Source organism: Periplaneta americana, chromosome 17, assembly GCF_040183065.1.
Source record: "Periplaneta americana isolate PAMFEO1 chromosome 17, P.americana_PAMFEO1_priV1, whole genome shotgun sequence".
NCBI classification, from domain to species: domain Eukaryota; kingdom Metazoa; phylum Arthropoda; class Insecta; order Blattodea; family Blattidae; genus Periplaneta; species Periplaneta americana.
The window spans coordinates 128,682,047-128,704,367 of NC_091133.1; the positions used below are offsets into that span (position 1 = coordinate 128,682,047).

Consider the following 22,321-nt stretch of genomic DNA (forward strand, 5'->3'; position numbering starts at 1 on the left):
GCTGCATGTTGGGATCCTTACAGATTAGAACATATTAAGACACTGGAAAAGATTAAAAAACGGGCTCTCAAGTGTTGTCGGAAAAATTCACCATTAAAATGGGACACACTCACGGACAGGAGAACGCGAATTCGATTATGCGCACTGTTCAAAACATACAGAGGTGAGCCTGCCTGGAGAGAAATAAAAAATAGGTTGCAGCCGCCAAATTACTCTTCAAGGAACGACCACTCATATAAATTGAGGGAAAGAAGGCAGAGGACGGACACTGGAAAATTTTCTTTTCTCAATCGTACTATCAGGGACTGGAATGTTTTACCTGCAGACTTACTAAAGGCTTTACCAACAACCAAAAACGTATTTAAAAATAGGCTTAAGGACTTTACTAATAGACGGTAATTATACACAGTATTTAAAGGGTGTAAATGATATGTTGTTATTGAAGTGTTGTATCAGTGAAGTGTGTTGTGTCAGTGAAGTGTGTTGTGTAAGTGAAACGTGTTCCTGTCAGTGAAGCTTTATAGGTTATAGTGGCAGTGCAAAGTATTTGAACAGTGAAATGTTTTTGAAGTGTTAGTGAAATCAGGATAGAATCAGTGAAATGTGTCGTAGTTCCAATGCAGTGAGTGAGTTGACAGCGAAATGAGTGTAATGTTGAAAGGTACTTGTGCAGATATGAACATATCATACTCATGGGTTTTAGTTCGAACTTAGGTTTAAGATACATATTAGATTTATTTCAAATGTTATTTTAAGTGATCATTTCATTTAATTTAGCATATTCCCTGTTGTTGTTATTATTATTATTATTAATTTATTTTATTTATTTAATGCAGGGCTGTAGAGTTTATCTTTAGCCGTGATAATGGCAACATGCAGTAGTGTGAGACAAGTAAACAAATATACAAACATTGAGAAGAGTACAAAAATTTATTATTATTATTATTATTATTATTATTATTATTAGTATTATTATAAATTATTGTTTGTATTAATTATTAGTATTATTAATTGTATTTTTAATTAATAAGTTTATTATTGTCATTATTGAGTGTAATTAGTTACCACTGCCACCGGGTATATACCCATTGCAGTGTGAATAAATACATACATACATACATACATACATACATACATACATACGAAGCATGACTAGCATCGCAGTGCATTGACGACGACGAAAAGTAAGGAACTCTTTTTTAACACCCTGTATATACAGACTAACTTTTGAACCTGTGAGATTTAACTAACACATTAATCAGAGCAGTAACAACAAACAATGCTACGTTGTTATTCTGATTTCTGGAATCTGTTTAAATTCTCTCAGCGCTGTATCTAGTATTCAAAATCATCTGTATGTTTTTGTGTGTCACTTTAAAGATTATTAAATCGCTATCTCGCAGAAAGGGTCTAATACACAAGTGTGCAGGAGTTTTCGGATGCAACCGGACATGCAACAGCTGTCGCCATTATTGTAGGCGTTGCTGGTTCTGTATCGGGACAAATCCGCTGTCATGACTAATAAGCCCACAATATTGATGGGCATATCTTGACGTGTAACAAGCTGATGCTAACGTGTGCCAGTATTAAGGAGTAAAGAGCGTTATTGATTTGCAGGAATAGATAACGATCGAGAGTTAACTTTACCCGAGAAGAATAATGTCCGTTAGTTTAATGGTAAGAAGACCAGACTGACAAGCTAATGTTACTGGTTTGAAAACAGTCGAAATTAAGAAACGGAAAAAAAGAAAAAACTCTAACAAATGAAAATAAAAATTGGAGCGTCTGAAAACATTTTCGTCAAAATTTTTTGCGTAACTACACAGCAGCAGCAGCAGTGGTGGTGGTGGTGGTGGTGGTGGTGGTGGTGGTGGTGGTGGTGGTGGTGGTGGTGGTGGTAGTAGAAGTATTAAAAGTAGTTAGCAGCTGTGATAATATCACTAGTATTAGTAGTATTTTTTAGTAATAGTAGCAGTAGTATTAGAAATAGTATAAGAGTAGTATTAATAGTAGTAGTAGTAGTAGTAGTAGTAGTAGTAGTAGTAGTAGTAGTAGTAGTACTACAATATTTTATTTAACAATACTTTCTACTACAGAAGTTATTCAGAGTCGAAATTCAATGTGGTCGAAAAACGGCCCATTAATTCTCCTTGGAGCTCTAATTAGGGACAGGGTTTTTCACGCCGTAAGTTTAAATCCATTAGATTACCCTCGACCAGGTTTGAACACGCGTTGACTACAAGAAACAGAGCAGTTCGCAGTACCAGAATTATTAGCGTCCAAACTCCGTGATACATACTTACTTACTGGCTTTTAAGGAACCCGGAGGTTCATTGCCGCCCTCACATAAGCCCGCCATTGGTCCCTATCCTGAGCAAGATTAATCCAGTCTCTACCATCATAGCCCACCACCCTCAAATCCATTTTATATTATCTTCCGATCTACGTCTCGGCCTCCTTAAAGGTCTTTTTCCCTCCGGCCTCCAACTAACACTCTATATGCTTAATTGATGAACTAGTGGACTTACTCGTGTTAAATATGTATTATTTGTCCGGCTTACAGCTGTTTCAGTGCTTCACGCACCATCATCAGAGCCTACTAGATCGCGGCGTCATCTCGAACTTCTCTGCCTGTTAGGAGGGTGTGTTTTATTGTTGGAAGGTGTTGAAGTGTGGAGTCGAATAGTGTGTGTGTACTGAAATTGATCTGTGTGTTGAGGATTTGATCGGTATGTTTTAGTGTGTTTGTATATATCGTATTGTTCTAGTGTGTTGAGTTTTTGGTTCTTGGGTTGTGTGTGTAGGATTTCCATGTCCGTATTTATGTTATTGTATGTATGGTTAGTATTGGTTATGTGATCGGCGTATGTAGATGTATTGTGTCCTCTGGTTATAGTTTTAATGCGTTCTTTGTAGCGTGTTTGGAATGATCTGCCTGTCTGTCCTATGTAGAACTTGTCGCAACTACTGTATTACATGTGAGTTTGTATACACCTGTATGGTCGTATTTATTTGTTTGTGTTTTTTGTGTGTTGAGATGTCTTTGTAGTGTGTTTTCTGTTTTGTATGTTATGTTGTATTTCTGTTTTCTGAATGAAGATGCGATCTTATGTGTGTTTTTGTTTTCATATGTTAGTGTGATGTATTTCCTGTGTTCTTGTGTTTGTGTTGTTTTTTTGCGTGTTTTTGTGTTTGTTAAGTTTTTGTTTTGTCTTTTTTTATGATGTCTATTATGTTTGGATTGTATCCGTTTTCTTGTGCTATGTATTTGATTGTGTTCACTTCTTCATTGTAGTGTTGTTGGCTCATGGGTATGTTGAGTAATCTGTGTACCATTGTCCTGAATGCAGCATGTTTGTGTTGTGTGGGGTGGTTAGATGTGTTGTGTATGTGTGTGGTGGTGGTGGTTGGTTTTCTGTATATTTTGAAGGTGTGTTTGTTGTCGATTTTTGTTATGGTGATGTCTAGGAAATTTATGGACTTGTTGTTTTCAAGTTCTAGTGTGTATTGAAGTTTTGGGTGTAATTTGTTTATGTATTGGTGTAGTTTGTGTATTTGTCTTTTGTTTTCTTTGTATAGTATGAGTATATCGTCTACATATCTGTGCCAGTATATTATGTTGTCTGCATACTTATTGTGTTCATTGTTGAGTATATATGTTTGTCCCATGTTGTGTAAGAATATCTCTGCTAGTATGCTGGATATGGGTGAACCCATTCAAAATGGACTCTATATGCATTTCTGGATTCGTCCATACGTGCTACATGTCCTGCCCATCTCACTAAACATAACGTACATATAACGTGATATAAGATATATATACGTTATATATATTTATAACGTACATATAACGTGATACATAACGTAAACAAATTTTATTGTCACGGTAAAAATACACGATCGATTTTATAAATAAAAAATACTACTCGAAAACCAATAGAATCGCTTATGTCTTACGTATAATAATAATTAGTTATTCATTCAGAATGCTCAAATTTTCTTTTCACGTTAAAGCTATTCTACTAGCAGTCTTATGCCTCATTCGCAATAAAAACGTAAGCGATAACTTAAAAATGCAAAGGTTTCCGTAAAAAAAAAGCCATATCACCATTCGCGATGGAAACATAAACATAAATACAAGATACTTGGAACCATGGAAACATAACAACGACGTCATTTCATCATAGAAATATTTTGTTGCCAACTTCAGCGCTATATGATTGTATATTATTTTAAAATAATGTAAACATAAAAATGGAAGCTTTGAGTTTGCAATCTTTCATGCTAACGACTTATGTTTAACTTTACGCGTACGTAATTTATTATGAATGATTTCAGTAATAGCGTAATTACAAAGTTTTATGCTTATGTTATGTTTAATTTCCATTTGACGCGGACGACATATCCGACGATCGACCTGTGTGAAGGTAAATTGCATCAGATAGAGACTAGTCCATGTTAAATGCTAACGTGTTGGCTTACAACTTTATATTTACTCTTAACAGCTAACTATTGCCCAATTAGTTACAGCTCTCGTGACAAATGAAGGTGATTTCCCGTGGGTAATTCCCATCAGATATCCAAGCCGGGCATCTCCGTGGGAATACTGTGATTCCTCTTGAATTCCATGCATCTTTGCCGCTAAACTTACTGGTTCTCCAGATTCTTTCACTCTTCATTGAACTAATTATAAACTCCAAATTGTTCTTTAGGATAAGCAAAAGATTCTATTATAACATTTTTAGTTAAGAAGTTGGTACGCTCGACAGTTAACAGACATGTAAGACTGGGGAATCTCGAAGGTTACATCTACTAGGCACGGAAATTAAGAGGAGGATGTTCGCGATCTCGCTGGAGGGAAATTAGACACGGCTTGAAGTCCTGAAGGACAATGCGAGGCAGGAAATCATCTCCATTACCGAAGAATAGCTTATAGTATTTCCATTAATGTGTGAGAGTCACTATGAAATTACTAATCGGTATATGAGCTCGGCGCACAAATGGCCCAACCCACAAAATTATATTTCCACTTTACCTGCTTTGTAGCAATGCACGAAATGCGATACACAAACAGAACTTGTGCTGAAATCTCATGGAAAACTGGGAATGATGATTAGGCCGATTTACACTTTGAAGAGAACAATATGAGGAGCTTTTTAGAGCAATAAACTCAACATGCAAATTTTGAGGGTTGAGCCATTTGTGCGCTAAGCGCCTCGTATGACCTCATAACCCAATCAGAGGGATTACAATATAATCGCTGAAGACTGCTTACGTCATGCTGGTAACGCCTAATGAATAGCCAACGAGGTTCGTTGATAATTTAATTATTAATTTACATAATTAAATTGAACAGAATACTTTTAAAATGCCCTTTCCACAACTTCTCCCTTTTTTCTATAGAATTATATATTCTGTATCTTTTGATATTAGTTTTTATACAATTGAAGAATCTCCCCGGAAAAAGGATGTACTTTAAATATGTGGCTTAGGCGGAAGAAGTAATTTTAAAGCATTCATTTACAACAATAATTTATTCCATTCAATAGTTAAATAAACTTGTATCCTTGATTAGTCAAAATGTTTCTGCTAGTAAATAGTCACTTAGTCACTCATAACGAGTGCACTTCTACACATGCGTGGACATTGTGCCACTGTTGTACATTTGTGATGCAGTGGATGAGGGTAGGCCACTAGAGGGAACCAAGAGGTGGAACGCAAACTGAGAGGATTCAATCCGACATCGGGATGGGAATCCGGTATGGCTTAGTGGAGAGAGGTCAGCACGTAGAGCTGAATATCCGGGTTCAAATTCCGGTACCGGAGAGAATTTTTCTCTGTTCCAATCATCCATCATCATAGTAAATATAGGTCAAACGAAATATGCCCTTAAAATTATTTTTCCTTCTCCTGACACGACAATAATAATTGTTGACTACATCCTTATTCCGGGGAGATTTTCAGCTATCGTAAAGCTAAAAAGTTAAATATTTTTATTGAGGCCATTCCAGTAAAAGAAATAGATCACGTGCATCACTCAAGAATTCACCGTTTTATTTAGAATGGAAGAGGCTGAAACTGGAATGTAATCCTCAAAAATAGTAATTGGTGGATGCCCGTTCTGACACTACAAAAGTACTATATTTTTTTAGTAGGTTCTTTTACGACGCTTTATCAACAGCTTAGGTTATTTAGCGTCTGAATGAGATGAAGGTGATAATGCTGGTGAAATGAGTCCGAGGTCTTAACACCGAAAGTTACCCAGCATTTGCTCATATAGGGTTGAGGGAAAACCCCGGAAAAACCTCAACCAGGTAACTTTCTCCGACCGAGAATGGAACCCGGGCCACCTGGTTTCGCGGCTAGACGTGCTGTTACTCCACAGGTGTGGACACAAAAGTGCTATAGTTCAGTCCAAAGGTCTATAACACATCCTAACTATCGATATTTGAATTCCGACCTTCCGGAATCCAACCGCAACTAATGAATATGAATACAGGGTGTCTGAAACCTCTTGTGTCGAAATAATAAAGATAATGGAGGAGTCTAAACCGAGTATTTTGAGACAAGGAGCCAATGGTCGGCGCCAAGAGATCTTGAACGAGAAATACGTTTGACGAACGTTTTTGTAAGCTCCTTTGATTTTCATAACAAACAGCTGCTTGTCACGCCCACGTTTGGTGGCGCTAGCTTGCTCAACAATAACACAATCGCCGCAGGTAACGTGGACCACTCAAACGGTTCAACCTGCCCATAAAATGCATGCTTCGATGGAACAATATTTACACTCGTATCAAGTAAGTTACTATTATGCCTTCGTTGGTGTAGCTTTTTTTTTTTTTTTTTTTTTTTTTGAGAAATACAAAATTGTACGATCATCAATTTAACTAGACAGATAATGATCAAAATATTGTTTCATGTTCGCAAATGTTTACACAATAACCTCATTTTTATCATAACTTACCTTCGTCACTGCTTTATTGGAGTTAAACTCCTGTAAAATCTCCAGCCAAGCTGCCTTATTTCTTGAGAGGCTGAATACATCAGTTCCCTTGTCTTCTATTACTCTTTTACATTTAATTAAATGTATCAGTAAAGTTTTTTCTTCCGCAGAAAACAATTTGTGCGCAGCCGCCTCCATATTTGTTTCGTCTGTTGATGGACGATTCCTATTGGCTATGCGTGACGTATTCGTATGAGAATTATAAACGTGCGAACAAATACCGAGAAGAAAAGAATAACGTTCCGAATATTCCCGAAGAACCACGAGAGGAAAGCCTCAAAGGAAAGGTTTCCGTAAGTATTGTTTCTGCATTCCAAACCACGCCTTTCGCTTTCCTCTTCCTTTTCAAAAGGTTCCTAGAAGGTAACGACTATGCTTATGGGCCTAAGAGTGCAAGCAATGGGCCAAATGACTGCGCACCCAGCATTGGTTTATCCAGCACTGTGCTACTGTACCGAACTTCCTACAGTTTGCATTATTCGCAGATGAGGTCTGTTTCACCCTGATGGTGTTTTCAACAGTCAGAATATGGTTGGAGTAACGAAAATTCATTTACCACCCTTGTGTCTGGCTGCCAGCAAAGTTTCTCTATCAACGTGTGGGCTGGAATTCACCTAATAGGACCTTAACTCCTGCCATCCCGTTTGAATGGTCTACGTTACCTGAGGCGATTGTGTTACTGTTTTTCAAACTGTGTTACTGTTTTTTCACCAAACGTCGATGCAGCAGGCAGTTGTTTTGTTATGAAAAACAAAGCAACTTACAAAAACGTTCCTCAAACGTATTTCTCGTTCAAGTTATCGATGTTCGAACTTTGTTTTTTTCGGAACTTTGTCACCGACAAACATAACATATGAAAGTACCGCAACTTACAGTTATCGATATTCGAATCCTGACCATCGTAATTAGAGACGTTGCGATACTGCATTTTAAGCGATACTTGGTATCTATACTGAATCCCATATTCAATATCGATACTCCCATAATATCGAAAGGATAGTAAGTTATGAATACTTAATGTATTGATTGATGTCACTATAAAATTCATTAAAGAGCAATGCCATTATATTGGGCCCATTATCGGTGATGATTCGTCTTGCCACTTCCAATACTTTTGTTGCGATACTGCTATTTTTCTATCGATACCAATAAAATTTCGAAAATACAATATTGTATTTTTTTTTATTTTAGTTGGTTATTTAACGACGCTGTATCAACTACTAGGTTATTTAGCGTCGATGAGATTGGTGATAGCGAGATGATATTTGGCGAGATGAGGCCGAGGATTCGCCAGAGATTACCTTGTATTCACATTACGGTTGGGGAAAACCTCGGAAAAAACCCAACCGAGTAATCAGCCCAAGCGGGGATCGAACCCGCGCCCGAACGCAACTTCACACCGGCAGGCAGGCGCCTTAACCGACTGAGTCACGCCGGTGGCTGAAAATACAATATCAAATTCAATTATAGTCAGTAGGTCGTTTAATAATTGGTGTCGCCTTCCACAAAAAGGCAAAGGAGTGGTAACTTACAGTGAAGATCCAAAAAACAGCTCTTGGATTAGTATTAGAAGAGGGATATCATCCTCAGAGTGGACCAATGCCATAAAGATGTCCACGCAGCAGTACGATCGGTGCCAGGTCGTTCCTTTCAAGATCAAAACTGTCGTCATCCAGGATGCAGCGAAGTAGAAACCCTTGGGCATGTTTTGGGTTATTGCCCTAAAGGAGAACTACTGAGGAACAATCGCCACCATAAAGTGAGAAGCTCCATCACAACCACTCTTCGGAAGGCAAAGTGGGGGGTTTACGAAGAAGGGCACTGCTTGGCTGAGAATGGGTCAACGAGAAGAGCAGACATTATAGCCATCGATCGCCGGAATCAAAGAAGCCTCATTCTTGACCCCACTGTCCGTTTTGAGAAGGATGATCAACAAGCCAATAACGTTAACGATGAAAAGAAGTCTATTTACAACCCATGTATTCTTCACTTCAGTGAGAGATACAAAATTAATATTAATACATGGGAAGTGAAAGGACTTCTTTTTGGCGCTAGGGGAACTTCATTTAAGTTAACCAAAACCATTCTCCTTTCTCTTAAATTTTCTAATGAGGACATTAACAAAATTTGTCTAATGGTATTGAGAGATTCATTATCCATTTTACACAATCACTTGTATAATAGTATGTAATTTTTTCACTTCATTTCATTACTCTTCAATGTATTTTAATCTCATGTTTCTCCGAAATCAAATTGTACTTTATTTTTAAATTTCTCATTGCTCCGTATTCTCTCCGCAATCATATTGTATTTTTAGTTTAACCTCTGCTTTGTATTCTGGATCCTAGTGGTCAGCCGTAGATGTCGGCCAGATGTCCCAAATTGTGCAATTTGTGTGTAAGCCCATCTACTTAGATATCGATAGTATCACAACGTCCCTACTCGTAACTGTTAGCAACAACAATAACAATTGAAAATGAACTTGGAAAATGAGATGCGCGTTGTGAATTGTTTTGCATTATTTAGTTCTGGTAAACATGCATAAAATAGTCGAAAGAGCCTCATGAAAAACACACAGTATTACAGATTTGTTTTACTACAACTGTCAGAAGCTATTCTCGACACACGCAGCTATTGCTGTCGTGAGTAATTTATTTCAAGCACGTTATTGCTGACCCAACACAGCGTGTATTTATGAAGCACGCGTATACAATATTTTTTTTTCCAACACAGAACATGTAGGCACTTTAGAGTAAAGCAAGCTGAATTGATACTGTAGGCGTTAGAATGTTGTGGTTCCTACTGCGTTTAATAGATTCACACTTTCGCCGTTCACGCTAACAAAATAAACAGATAGCCTCGTCTTTTTTGTAATTTATGTTACTGTTACAGTAGCAAAAGAAATCATATCACAGATTCCAATTCATGAACACACTTTCAACATAACTCACTTTTATACAGGGTGTAACAAAAAGATATGTCAAAACTTCAAGGAAACATTAACATGTAGAGCAGCCGTGTCGAACTGTTCAAAACATACAGAGGTGAGCCTGCCTGGAAAGAAATAAAAAATAGGTTGCAGCCGCCAAATTACTCTTCAAGGAACGACCACTCATATAAATTGAGGGAAAGAAGGCAGAGGACGGACACTGGAAAGTTTTCTTTTCTCAATCGTACTATCAGGGACTGGAATGCTTTACCTGCAGACTTACTAAAGGCTTTACCAACAACCAAAAATGTATTTAAAAATAGGCTTAAGGACCTTACTAATAGACGGTAATTATACACAGTACTTAAAGGGTGTAAATGATATGTTGTTATTGAAGTGTTGTATCAGTGAAGAATTATGTTGTGTCAGTGAAGGGTGTTGTATCAGTGAAGAAGTATGTCGTGTCAGTGAAGTGTGCTGTGTAAGTGAAACGTGTTCCTGTCAGTGAAGCTGTATAGGTTATAGTGGCAGTGCAAAGTATTTGAACAGTGAAATGTTTTTGAAGTGTTAGTGAAATCAGGATAGAATCAGTGAAATGTGTCGTAGTTCCAGTGCAGTGAGTGAGTTGACAGCGAAATGAGTGTAATGTTGAAAGGTACTTGTGCAGATATGAACATATACTCGTGGGTTTTAGTTCGATCTTAGTTTTAAGATACAAATTAGAATATTTCAAATGTTATTTTAAGTGATCGTTTCATTTAATTTAGTATATTCCCTGTTGTTGTTGTTATTATTATTGTTATTATTATTATTAGTATTAATTATTAGTATTATCATTAATTGTATTTTTAATTAATAAGTTTATTATTGTCATTATTGAGTGTAATTAGTTACCACTGCCACCGGGTATATACCCATTGCAGTGTGAATAAATACATACACATAAATTCATGTGTAATATTAAAAAAAAAATGCAAAATGTGACTCACGAGCACATTGTGGCTCGCAATGATAGCTGTGCATTTCTCTTACTTCCTGTCTTCCCCAACCCCCACCCTCTCACTCACTGGAATCCTGGAATCAAACTCCGTTCCATTTGCTTATTTGTCTCTGACCTGCGAGTGGCGTATCGTCCAATGTCTCTCTCGAAACCATGTACCTCTACAAAAACGAAGGTTTCAAGGAGGATGGGAGGACGCATTTTTTTGTTGCCAATATGATGAGAATATTAAATGTATGATTTGTTCACAAGTATTACGAGGAAAACGGTTGCATAACATAAAACGGCATTATACTACAGGTCACTCATGAAACGTTAAAAGGTGAAGTATTATTATTATTATTATTATTATTATTATTATTATTATTATTATTATTATTATTATTATCTCTGTACATCGATCCTTTTTCAGCAGATGTACGAATAATGCCGTTAGATCTTCAATTTAAACGCACAGATTTACAATGTGATGTTAAATGAAAGCTAGATGTGACTTGATAAATGTTAAACTTTTCAAATCTTTGCCAAAAAATAAATATCCGAACCTTCGTTATTTCGCTTGCTCCGTTGAAGCCATGTTCGCTACAACTTACGTTTGTAAATAATTATTTTCAACAATAGAAAATAGTAAAAACCAAATTTAGATCACGACTGACAGACTAATACCTTCGTGATCAACTACGACCGGCAGTAAGTGACATAATTCCTGATTTTGAAACTCTGTCGCAGACACATTCTGAAGACAGTTAAGTTTAGGTTGTGATAATGTGTCCTATGTTTTTTTTGTTAATTTCTTTCTTCGTTAGACATACTAAACATTAGTTTGTAAACTTATATTGTATAAAATTATATTTAAGTGCTTGGCATAAGGAAAATGAAATCTGTTAATAAGACAGACAGTTGCTTCACTTCCCCTTCGGGTGTCCGCCTCCCTCCATAGGTGCTACGCACGTTGCAGGTTACACAGTGGCTCGGCGCACGATGACATTTTCGCCACGGCTGATGTAGAGAATTAAAATATGTCTTATGACCAGAGCATAAATCCAGGAACACTTTAGTTTCTTCTTAGAGTCATTTCCTAACTCTACTTATAGTGTACAGTGAGTCCGTAGAAACATTCCGGGTTATAAACTGTTGTAATTATGTCACTATGTGTTTTTACGAAATTCATATCGGTGTCATTAGAAAGAACAGCTCAAAGAATTTCAGAAAATGCGTAATTGATAATTGTTGACCGAAACAACAGATGGCAGCACAAGAAAAAAATAAGAAAACGCCGTTTCCGCTATTTCGCTTATCATGAAGGCATTCTGAACTGGTATTGAGATTTTGTAGAGCATGGATGCGTAGGTGATAAAAAGAAAGGCCATTCAGGGAAACGGCCTGTCAGTGCAGAAAGTGTAGAACAGGTGCGGGAGGTATTTGTACAGTAGTGGCAAAAAAACCGGACCGACTCTTGTAGCTGATTTCAGAGCCTTGTTCACTACAGAGCACGATAGACTGGTAACTAAAGGTACGGTCACACGTCGCTACTTTTGCTGCGCAACTTTTGTACTGCAGCTGCAAAAGTTGCGTGTCGTGTTCACATTTAAGCCAAAAGTAGCACGCTGCAAGCTACTTTTCGTGCTGCGCAACCCGAGTGCAGCAATAGTAATATGCGTTACAAGAGCGGTATGTTGACGTTTTCATGTTCGAGGAAAAGATTGAAAAAGCGAAACGTAGTTGAGCTTTTTTAATTTCCGAGAACATGAAAACAAACATACCGCTTGTGTATCGTACATTATTTTGTGCGAAGATCGTTTATTACATACCTGAAAGACGAATTTCTAATTAGTTGCAATGAAATCTCCATCTTGGTTTCTGTTTAATGACGGCAACTTGGGAAAGCCAAAATATCTTTCTTCAACATTGTTGCTACAAAATGTTTTCTGTGTTTACTATACTCCAGCAGGCCGTGATATACGTCTGTCATCCCCCCCCCCCCAGTCTATAAATGCGAACTTAAAACAAACGGTAAGGTTTCATTTTTCATTTTAATATTTTAACAATATTATTTATATAACATATTGCAGTAATAACATCGGCATCTGGAATCTCGTTGATTTTTTCACGGCTTCCTTAATGTTACTTGTTTCGGGAATGCAATAAGTTTCGTGGAGTAGTAGACTTTACTTAATTTTTGCAAATATTTAAAAACAATAATTAACATTGCAATTTAGGTGAAATTGCAGTGGTAAGTTTCCAATTTATAATTATTACTATGTTAAACGTCTCTAAAAATAATATGTTAAAAGCCTAAAGCAGTAAAATGAATGTCGCGCTTAAGCGGTAAGAAGAGGGAAATTATTAGGTGTGTTACGTTGGGAATACTGAATGTGGTATTTCACACTTACCGCGTATTGGTTCTGTGCGGAAAACAAGCAAATACGCACGATCTCGCACAAAAGTTGCAACTGGAGGTTGCGAGTCTGTTCACACGCAAGGCGCTACTTTTGCAGCCGGAGTCATGCTGCAGGTTTCCATCTCCGTGTTGACTTCTCAATATACATTTTGTGGTTATGTTCGCATTATTAATAAACTCATGCGAAAGCTTACTTATCTATTATTTGCTTTTATGTCCTAATTAGTATTCAGAAATTGGCATTATTTTTACTATAAAGCTTTTAAAAACGCCTATGTACTTAAATGATAACCAACAGCATATTCACGTAATCAATGTTGGCAACCTCCTGTTTGAAACTACGCTACAGAAAATTAAAAAAATGAATTATATCGTCAGCAATTATGCTCACACTGTGTTGTGCATTTAATAACTGTTACAAATAATTTATTTTCATCACATCTAACATTAAAATACATCCAAACACTAAAAGTATTATTGGCACATTTGAGTGGTAACACTGGTTGCAACCACAGCAAAAGTTTCAACAAAACCGATATCAAAAATGCTGCGGCTGCAACCCTGAGAACCCTGTTCACACGTCGCTACTTTTAAGCTGCGCGCAGCATGAAAAATTAACGGGCAGCAGGTTCGGCAGCCGCTACTTTTCAGGTTGCACCATTGTTGACACGTCGCAGTACAAGAGTTGCGCAGTTTTTTGTATTGGAGCGCTGCAAAAGTAGCGACGTGTGACCGTACCTTAAGACTTTCATGTTTCGAATCCTTCCTGGGAAGGAAACTTTTTTTTTTTGTTTTATTCAAATTTATACCCAATACTTTTCGATTGCTGGTAAAATTCATGTTCTGCGAATAATAAGTTAATTAAATAGTAAAATATCGCTGCAATTGAAAAGTATTGGGAATAAATTTGAATAAGGAACAAAAAAAGTTTCCTTCCCAGGCAGGATTCGAACCACGAAAGTCTTATTTACCAGTCTATCGTGCTCTGGAGTTAACAAAGCTCTGAAATCAGCTACAAGGATCGGTCCGGATTTCTTTGCCACTACTGTACATAGTCCTCGAAAGTCTGTGCGTAGAGCTAGCCTGCAGTTAAACATTTCTAAATCCACCATTTCCAAGATGTTATGTTTTATTTAACGACGCTCGCAACTGCAGAGGTTATATCAGCGTCGCCGGATGTGCCGGAATTTTGTCCCGCAGGAGTTCTTTTACATGCCAATAAATCTACTGACATGAGCCTGTCGCATTTAAGCACACTTAAATGCCATCGACCTGGCCCGGGATCGAACCCGCAACCTTGGGCATAGAAGGCCAGCGCTATACCAACTCGCCAACTAGGTCGACCATTTCCAAGATGCTACGTTGTCGTTTGCGATTTCACCCCTACAAAAAATGCAATTAGTGCATAAGTTGAAACCCGATGACCATGAAAAACGACGTGTTTTCTGTGAAAATTTACTGACACTAATGGCGGATGATGAAGACCTTTCAGCCAAATTCATATTTAGTGACGAGGCAACGTTCCAGGTCAATGGAAAAGTAAACAAGCACAATGTCGGGATTTGGGAGAGCGAGAATCCACATTTCATTTTGGAGGTTGATCGTGACTCCCTCTAAGCTAAATGTGTTTTGTGCCGTTTCGAAACGGAAAGTGTAGGCCAGAGATGTCAAAGCAAGCGCATTTTTCTGACCTTGACGTAGTGCGCGGGCATCAAGCGCTACTTATGGAAGGAGGAATAAGCAGTCTATTGGATCAAGAAAACAGTGGTGCACAAACTTCAAATGGAACGGGAAATTTTATGTCGTTATTTTTATATGGCTTCTTTCTATTTGAAATTATCTATATTGTCCGTGAAATAAAAGTATTTGCATCAATTTCTTAATATTGCAGTTGTGTTTTAAACGTTAATAACATAATAGAGAGTAAAGAAGGAATATTCACACAAATTCCATAATACCTACAACTATACTGTACTAAGTGAATTAAATATATCATTCATAAAGAAAATAATATCCCCCCCCCCCGAAGAAAACAACAAAAAGAGATTGAGTATGCCATGATAAGGTTGAATTGATATTGGTGGTATCTTTAGCCTTACAAAAGTAATCAATGAACTAATCAAAACAATATTATAGTACAAAGCAAAGTTACCTAGGTACTGTATCTGTTTTAAGTGTAACTAATATTACATAACAAAACTCTTATCGCATTATGCTTTTAAGGTGATATTGGTGAGCAGCTTCCTATCATCAGAATATTAAATTATTTTCTCGAAATCTGCTGAAGCTATAGAGCTCACGATTTACCAACACATAGGCACATATCTTTTGCTTGTGATGTAACAGTAGTTGCTTTGTTAATTAATTTCCTTACAAACATTAATTTTCCATGCGAATATTTTCAACATTTGTAAAACACTATCTTCAGTAATAAGTATTTACGGTATATTGTTTCAGTACCTGTAAGGCTACTAAATAAATAGGCCTATATCTGAAAATTTCACTTTTCTATAAAAAAAAATTGAAAAAATATTCCTTTTGAATAAAAAAACACAAACTTGTGAAAAATGAGCATTAAAATTAAAACTTACATTCTTATAATGCACTTATACTTCTCAGACAAATCTAAAAATTAACATGGATACAGTTTTAATAAGTTCTCTTCCCTTTATCCATTGAATCAGTACTGGACATCCCTGTATACAGCTCGACCAAGCGGCATATACCACCTCACTCGTCTGTGTCTCTCCTTTCCGTTGTAAAGCGCTTAGGCTCTCCTGAGCTCTAAAGCGCGCGCTTGCGCCTATGGGCATCAATTGACACGACTGGTGTAGGCCTATGGCCCATTTTTATTTCGAGAGAACACTGTCACCGGTATGAGTTATCTTGATATGCTTACTGAGTGGCTGTTTGCACAATTGGAAGAAGGAGGCAACGAATTTTTTTTCCAACACGACAGAGCACCTCCTCACTCTTCACATTCAGATCATTTAACACAATTTGCTTATATCCAACAATGCCTTAATGACAAGCGAAATAGAGAAACGACGTTTTTTCTTTCTTCTTGTTTTGCCATCTGTTGTTTCGGTCAACAATGATCAATTACGCATTTCCTGAAATTCTTTGAGCTGTTCTTTCTAATGGCACCGGTATAAATTTCGTAAAACACATAGTAACAAAATTATAGCAATTTATAATCCCGGAATGTTTCTGAGGACACACTGTATAATGAGCAAGCTAGTTTGTTCTTGTGTGAAATGCCATCAAAGCTGTAGTGTACATTATGCTCCATACCAGAACATTGAACACCAGAAATTTGGGATATACATAGAAAAAGAATGTAACTACATTCTAACCAGAGGTAAACAATAGCATCTACATGTAATCAGACTGTTCTGGTGTAGGATAGTTGTTACACAATAGCATTCCACACTAATTAGCTTGTGCATCATACAATGTAAGCAGAGTTGTAAGGAAAAGTCTCTAACAAGAAAATAAAGCGTTGCCGGATCCCTGTTCACATGACAAATTTTCATTTATATTTGGGGAATGTTTCCCTAAAGTTTTGACATACCTTTTGTTACACCCTGTATAAAACACTAGATTACGTTCGTATATGAACATTTACGTGAATACATATGATTATGATAATACGGTACATTCTCATGACTTCATGAGAATATACAGTAAATAACCATAACCTGTTCCCTAAACGTAGATTAGCCAAGGTTTGTAATAGCCATTTTGTTGTGGACGTGAAACTTTTCAATAAAACTCCTCTTAACATTAGAAATATTAATAGTAGAGTTTTTAAAACTAAATTAAAAGACCTTATATTTTTAACGAAAACTTTTACACAGTACAGAAATATATTGAATGTAATTTTAACTAATTTATATGTAAATAGTTTTAACTTCGACGAAACCTTTGTAATTTTCTATTATTTGATGTGTTTTTAATAAACTAAACTACATAATATGATTTGCTAGTTTAAGGTTATATCTGCAGTGCCTGGGAAAAATGACATAAGTCAGTTTCCACAAACATTTTTTAATAATTTATTGACAACTTATACGGAACATCTGCTCGCTTGGAAAAAAATACATAAGTATTTCTCCCATTACAATAATTCATACAGAAAAAAATCAAATCGACATAAACCAGTGTAAGCCGTCGATAAATTATCAAAAAATGTTTGTGGAAACTGACTTGTGTCACTTTTCCCAGGCACTGCAGAATTATATACAAGCAAATAATTTGAAATTAATATGAGACTACAGGCTTTAAAAAGTTAAATTAACTAATATATTGCTTGACCGTTTGGGAAGACACAAAATATACATACAAATAAAGGCTACAACGTTTACTTTAGTTCCGGGATATCTGTATCCTATCATTCTTTTTGTTTGTATCGGAGACAAATTCGACCGCATTTTGCCGAAAGAAACCAACTGACAAAGAAATTTAATGTCTCAATAATTAAATAATTCCAAGGATCCATATTTTGAACAAAGATACGTCCTATAATATGCTTTCGGTAAAAGCAACAAGAATGTTGTTACATTTATTTGTGAATTTATTACTCACGTTTAACCTTACAGTGCATTTTTCTCAGTTTAGGCATTATGTAGGTTGGTTTCTTTCTGCAAAATGTGGTTCATTATTCGATTCAGAAACAATCCCGGTCGGATTTTTTTTTTACCTCAAGAGGCACGAAACTTACATACTTGTAAATGTCAGCATGTGCATTATTAATTGTTAGATCAACTATCACCTATTTTAAAATTGTTTGCATCTCATGCACCTGATGATGACTTTTTAAAGTCGAAAATATTAGTGACTTTGTATTAAATATTGTGATGTAACAGATTATCTGACCTCACAAACTGAAAAGTGTATTTGACTGAAAATTTATTATATATAATTATTAATCCCGGTCGGTTTAATCGAAATGTAATTTTTCGATAGATGTTTTATTCGCCAATACTGTCCCATCAGAATTCGTCGACTCTGGTCTGCAATTGTATGTTACAGTCTACGACTCAGGTGGACACTTCGCCACTCGGCATACAATCGTAATTGTTTGAGATGGCAATTTTCAAAGGATAACGTCAAGGTGCCCTTCAGTGTCACGACTCGACTAAGGTTTGCATTTCAGACAAATCGCCAGGCAACAGATAATGCATGCAAGCTAAAACGCAACTTTCTACAGAACAGCCTCAGAACACGATATTTAAAAAAACATCACACTTTGCCAAATAGCGTCAAGGTCGGAACTTCTTCGAAGCATAGATAATGAGAGCGCTTATGCATTGAAATGATTTCGTATTTAAATCGACATTCCGCACACTGATAAGGTTGTTTAAATTTTAAAACCATCTCACACAGCTACGGCATGAACACGCCTTCAGTAAGCAGTTTATAACACTTTATACTTAAAGATCCTTCATCTTTTATAAAGTCGTCCTTAATGTAAAGAATGAGGAGGGATAATCTTTCTTTTATAGCTCGAGCAAGATAACGATCTTCCTTGGAAAGAATGTTATTAACTTTCATCATTATAGCCTACTTCTCCGCACTATGACATACCGGTACGTACGTATGAGCTATTCCATATGAAATCGATCAGTAAGAAACCTCGCATTTTTTTAATACTCTAATTTTTTCCCTATTTATACAAGATGCTGAGGAGAGTGCATTTTCAAAAATATACTATCGAAAGTCAAACGGATTTCGTACTAATGAGCGACAAATTCAGCGTATTTTATAAAAACAAGCCTCTTTCAGCACTCAGAACTCTGGAACCATTTACTGCAGAACATTGAACGGGAGCTCATTTTGAAGCTGACATTTAGTAGGTTATGATAAGAAGTAATTCTTATTTTTATTGTATACAGAGAGACAGATAATCTGATTTTACTTACTTTTAGGCTTTTTGCCCATTTCTAAAAATGTAAAAAATATTGAGAAAAAAACCTTGCATTATTAAGAGGGATTCGGCATTGTTTGCTTAGTGGCTCGGCAATAAGTTTCGAGGGTATTAAATAAATCATTCTCACACGCCTGGACTTGAACGGCGCAGTACTGCACGAACTGTCCGAGAGCTGAAGATAAGCGAGCGTTGGGCGTCATTTTACTCCTGTGTTTATGAAAACTTGTGATAAAGCTAGCCCAGCCATGACTGCTAGACGACACATCACGTGTTTGTCTCCTGGCCTTGCTTGTCTCGACTACCTACAGTCAGCTGGTTAGTTCACGCGCGTACTATTTATTTTCTTTATTTTGATATTTTCAACACTTTCTTATCAACGGTGCAACAGTAAAAAATATGTTTATTTGTACTTTAAATGCGGAATCTAACCATATATTTTAAAAATATTTTTTTTTTTTTGTGGGAAAAGGCGTCTTAATGAAGAAAAATCTAAATTTCTCCATTTCCATAAAAAGTAAGAAAAACTTTTTACATGTCAATATAAACTTTAATTTCTCAGCATCAAAATAAACCATGATTTTGATCATTGGGTCAAAGGGGTTCGGAGCCACAACAGTTAAAAGTTGCTAATTTTATGAAAATACAATAAATTTAAATATTTTTAATTTAAACACTATGAAGTTCTGATGCCTCAAACTTTGCACAAAGCATTGTATCACAGTTGTCTACGGACAGAAAAAGTTTCATTGTATTTAAAAATTGCAAGGTCAGTTTTCTCTGTATTTCGGTCGATTTGAGATGGAATAGCCCGTATGCTGTCGGCAATCATTCATGTAACGAGTAGTATGTGCCTGGACATTTACTTCAGGAAAATGGCGTGGTCGATGCTTACTACATAATTTCAAAATGAAAATTACAAGAACAGTAGAGGGAGTTAAGTAAAAGATAGTAGTAGTATTTTTTTACTATTGTTTCTTTAAAAAATGTTTAAGTGCCATAATTTTCATTCGTTTTTATTTAAGTAAACAATGATGCGCAAGGCAAAGACAACAAATTATCTTCGTACACAATCTACGCTATATTGACATTGGTTTGAAGTAATTTATTAAAGAATGTATTCAAAACTAATTTCGAAACATATTAAACTAGCTTCGGTTTTTTTCCGAGGTTTTCCCCAACCGTAAAGCGAGTGTCAGGTAATCTATGGCGATCCTCGGCCTTATCTCATCAAATATAATCTTGCTGTCACCAATTTCATCGACGCTAAATAACCCAGTAGTTGGTACATGTCGTCGTGCAAAAGTTATTTAATTGGCTAATTATTCAGTATGGAGCGTTACATACTATATGGAACTGTTACCTATTATAACTTTCATAGTGATCAAATTGTGCCTCTAGAGTTCTAGAGTGGTGTGTTACGATTCTGAGGTTGTCAATAATTTAAGATCTTTTTTCTCCCTGTGTAGTGTGGGAGGATATCAAAGTTTCAACCTCCATTTCTCCTGTGAAGCCCTTATTTTATATTCACGACATGCAAGCAGGCATATTGTTAAAATAATAAACAATTCCTCGTAAAATAAGGTTCTTCTAAGGAAATACCACTCTCTTCTGCTTCCAGCTGATTTACACGGTAATCTAATAATGTAGTAGTAGTTTAAAATGGATTTGAGGGAGGTGGGATATGATGATAGACTGGATTAATCTTGCACAGGATAGGGACCGATGGCAGGCTTATGTGAAGGCGGCAACGAACCTGCGGGTTCCTTAAAAGCCATTTGTAAGGTAGTAGTAGTAGTAGTAGTAGTAGTAGTAGTAGTTAGTAGTAATAATAATAATAATAATAATAATATCAAAACAAGTTTTATATAACTTAAAGGAAAACTCATACTTACTTACTGGCTTTTAAGGAACCCGGAGGTTCATTGCCGCCCTCACATAAGCCCGCCATTGGTCCCTATCCTGAGCAAAATTAATCCATTCTCTACCATCATATCCCACCTCCCTCAAATCCATTTTAATATTATCTTCCCATCTACGTCTCGGCCTCCCTAAAGGTCTTTTTCCCTCCGGCCTCCCAACTAACACTCTATATGCATTTCTGGATTCGCCCATACGTGCTACATGCCCTGCCCATCTCAAAAACTCATACTATATATATAAAAAAAATAGATCTTGTCACTTAATCTAGAGATTTCCAAGCGATGAGCATTAGGGGGTTCTGCCTTAAAAAGAACAAATTGATTTTCATTATCGTGTACGCTGTAACAACAAGGGCCTACTGCCTTATGTTATTATAGCGTCAACGGCGAGCGGAAGCAGAAGATTCGGATTACCGAATATTCGCCTTACAGTTGAGGAAGATCTAGGCGGGGGGGGGGGGGGAATCCAACTAGGTAATCAGCCTAATGGAGAATCGAATCTACAAAGAACGCAGCTCCGGAACAGCAGGCAAACGCGCCTACCTCCGAGTTATGCCAATGGCTCTTCATGATAGTTTAAACTTTAATATATTTTAGAGTTTCTATATTTCAACGCGTGACATAAAACCATTGAAGAATATGAGAACTGTCACAGGTTACAATTTCCGAATGCCTCCATCACGAACTCACTGTTAACATTATTTTAACAATTAATCTATCATACGTTGAGCAGATACAGTTATGTGAAACTGGAACAATTTGTTGTTCAATTATTGTCACTGAAGTTGAGGTTATGGCAGATATTATGATAGGATGTTAAATAGAACATTTGAAAATTGATATTCAGACTAAAATAAAACTCAAAACCATAGTAGTCCAAGAAGAAACTAATTAAAATATTTACTCACCAGTTATCCATCATTAGTTATCGGTTACTATAAATACGTCGGAATTTAAAATGTTTCTAGTTCACTGATAATTTAAATTCTTTTCTCAGAGGAACTTCTCAATCTTTCATGTTAATATATTCACATGAATTCACGCGGACTCGACTGCGCGCTGTCAACACTCGAGAGCGCAACACTTCCTACAACAATTCACAATCACCTCACTGATCTTACTAAATGGACTAGGTTA

At 36.5% G+C, this 22,321-nt stretch overlaps 1 protein-coding gene across 1 annotated transcript in view; it reads right to left on the reverse strand.

Moving 5' to 3' along the window:
* Positions 1 to 22,321, reverse strand: part of Orai (calcium release-activated calcium channel protein orai) — a 143,131-nt gene extending 120,810 nt beyond the window's left edge. The window contains exon 1 of the mRNA XM_069815621.1: positions 22,093 to 22,321. The gene's annotated coding sequence lies outside the window, so the exon portion shown is untranslated. The remainder of the gene's footprint in view (positions 1 to 22,092) is intronic.